Source organism: Stegastes partitus, unplaced genomic scaffold, assembly GCF_000690725.1.
Source record: "Stegastes partitus isolate 25-593 unplaced genomic scaffold, Stegastes_partitus-1.0.2 Scaffold1338, whole genome shotgun sequence".
Lineage (NCBI taxonomy): Eukaryota > Metazoa > Chordata > Actinopteri > Pomacentridae > Stegastes > Stegastes partitus.
Window position 1 is genome coordinate 63814 of NW_007579069.1, and position 3509 is coordinate 67322.

Genomic DNA, 3509 nt, shown 5'->3' on the forward strand with positions numbered 1-3509 from the left:
ACAGGGACTTCCACAAAGAAACGCTTTACATTTGACGGGGTCTGACGCTGCAGCAACGGTCCACCTTTAAGCACAACGCTGAGCAACAACAAGTCTTTGGGACAAATATCACACCATTTGTCAGTGGACTAACAAACATCTAGCCCCACAAAAAAGCTGTGGAGAGGCCTGAAGGTGGCAGGACAGACACCTTCCCTCTGACCTGACAGCTCGACACATTCTGCAAGAAAACTGTGACAAACTGCCCAAAGACTCATCCAAGACACCTCAACTGCTGTTAAAGCCGCATTTACAAAACAATAAAGATTTAAGGTGTTTAGTACATTCGGAAAAGCTTGTAGATGAATCAGCAAAAATCTAACTTTGTAAATGTGGTCTGAACACTTTCTGAAACGACTCCAGCAGGTAAACACAAAGACACACGAGTCAACACTTTTTAAATTATTTCTTTATTTATATATATTTATTTATTCATCTCAGTTTGGTTGATATTCTTTTTAATCGTTGTTGCACTTTAGTATTTTTGTACTCAACAGAAATGAACATAAAAACAACAACAACAAAAAAAAAAAAAAGAGAGAGAGACAGAAATAAAAATGAACCAATAGAAAACAAAATAAACCTAAGAAACAGGAGTGGAGCAGAGAGCCGGCTTGCTGGGATGGAGAGAAAAGACAGAAGTCGGGGGGATGGAAGAGTTAAGACAGAAAAAAAAAGAGGGAGGAATCGAGGGGTCGATCTGATCAGGCAGAAGATGTGTGAGGCAGCTCTCTCTGTTACTTCAGAATCATGTGCAGTGCTTTCCATTCCCTTCAGACGTCCCTTCTTGCGTCTACCTGCTCCCCCCCTCCACACTGAGATCTGAAACAAGGACTCTGGTACTGGTCAACAGACTATGAGGCGTCCAGCGTCTTCCATTCCAATCACGTCTCTCCCCTTTACCTGACAAGTCCTCGATCATTTCTCTTTCAGCTCTTGGTTTTGGCTTGGTGTAAACAATGAGGAAAAAACGAAACAAAAGCAGGACAGACGCGAAAGAGGAACGACTGAGAACCGGAGGGAGCAACGAGTTGGAATGGAAGAGAGCGTCTTCTGCCCGAAGAGACGTTCAGTTGAGTTTGGGATGGAGCAGATCCAAACCTCAACGCCACCATCTATCTACCCCCCGCATGAACTTTTAGAGATTCCAATTTACTGCAAAACAAATCTCACCACAATGAGTCTGAACGAGAGCGAAGGTTGGTAAACGGGATGTGACATGCTGCAGATGGAAAGCACAAGTGCTGCATGACACCATCTACAGCTCCCAGGTGTGTATAGCGTACAGTATGCCGACCGTGCATCCAGGTGTCGTGACGTCTGACCTGTATGAACACACGCAAGTGGAGCTTGATTCGTTGCACCGCAGTCTCTTGCTGGCCCGTTATTGATTCAATATCCAGGAGTATTGTATATGGGAGGATAGATAGAGGTCGAACAATAAACTAAATGAACAAACCAGGAAGAAAACGGGAGGTCCGGTGCTCTCTGTGGTCACCGGTGTGCTGTAGCCCGGCTGTGCTGTGTGACTCAGCACAGGGCACACACCTTGGGAGACATGTTTAAGACGGGCACCAAGCTGCCCTGCTCTCACCACAACCTTGTATTCCTTTGTTGTTGAAGGATCCATTCCTATGGCCACCTCCTGAAATGTTTCCCTTTTACAGTTTGGAGGTGTGTCCAGGTGTATCCGACTACGACGGGATCCTTTAGCTGTTCACCTCCTCGCGTCTTCCATCCCGGGCTTAAACGAAACGAGAGAATAAAACCAAAAGAAGGGAGAGGGGGTAGCTGAAGGTGTAGATTCCTCCTTGGTTGTCATTGGATAGCTTGAGAGGAGGAGGAGGGGGGGCCATGTCCGTAAGGCGCCATCAGATCAGAAGCCGATGTAGTAAAAGACGGTGGGAGGATCACAGCAGACAGGTAGGGCAGCAAAGGGCAGAAAGAGAAGTGGGTTTGTCCGTCTCCACACTTGTGATGTTTAGGATGATATGTCAGCTATTTTACAAGTTATTCCCTCGTTTTTTGTCTTTTTTTTTTTGTTTGTTTGTTTTTTTTTCTGTTTTTTTTTTTTTAGAGTGTCAAGTCTCTGTAGCACCCGAACCAACCCAGACAAAGCCCGAAGCCTGACCCTGTATAGCCTGCCACAACTACCCCGGTAACAGAAAACAGGCCCAACATCAACAAGAATGACAGTCACAACATCAATTGAAATGATACTTTAAAAAGCAACACAAAATAATTACTCTCCTCTTATTCAAGTGTCTTGATATAATAATATTAAAACAAATAAGAACAATCGTTTTTTACGACACAGAAAGAGCACTGTCTCTCTTCTCTCTGTCCTCTTTTGGCTAGAAATCTCAAGATTCATGAAACAAGAATGAAAACATTTTTGAAGACATCCAAAAATACAAATGATAAACAATACCAATATAAAAAAAGCCTCCCCACCAACATCTAAAAACAAAAACAGAACCAAAAGAAAAAGAAAAAAAAAAAATACAGAAATTGCAATAGCGTTCTATACATGGCATCACTGTACAAGGAAAGGAGCAAATGTCTGGTAAAACTACCCACAATGCAATACACTGTCACTGACATGGGGAAGGAGGATGGAGAACACAAGGTGGGGAAGTTCAGGGCTGGAGGAGATGGGGAGGGTGGAATCGGAAAGCAGGAAAACAGTATGGAAGAGAGCAAGGAACTGCGAGGAGGGGTGGAAACAGACAGAGGATAGCTTGAACCGAAAGTGCAGAATTACTTAAGTAATTAAAGAACAATGTTGTCTTCCTTGCAACACAGAACTGTTTTCCTTTAATAATAATAATAATAATATTCATTATAATAAAACTTCTTTTACAGAAAACAGTAATAACAATAAGAGTAACAATATTGACCATAATGCCTACATGGACATTAGCCGTAAAAATGAATTTTAAAGTAAAATAACAAAAAAAAATGAATGCCAGAGCAAAAACAAAAACAAACAAAAAAAAAAAGAAAAGAAGAAAGAAAACAAAAAAAAGAGAGCTGGTTTGTCCTGTGCGATGTCACTGAGCTCCATCTTTGGATAGAGCGGTTTTGTTGCCCGGTTGGAGCCTGACCCAAAACACCTGCCACCCGGCCGAAAGGCGCCACCGCTGCTGAGACCTCAGCCCGCTCCGGAATGACCTGCTGCAGGACAGCAGGAGGGGGGAGAGAGGGAGGAGCAGACCGACCTCGGTAGACACCCCCTCGGCTCACCCCTGTCTTTTTCAGTCACGCGCACAGACACGCAGACACACTCACACCTCATGTGAATACTTTGGGTTTGTGGCAGCAGTGTGTGTGTGTTTCTTTGTGTTGTTGGACTCCATGTTCCTGCAAGTATTACTGTATCGATGCATTGGCCAGTCAGGCACATAATGAAGTATGCCAACAGTTAGGGTGGAAGGGGAGGTTTAGGTCAGGGCTGCAGGTGGGTGTGG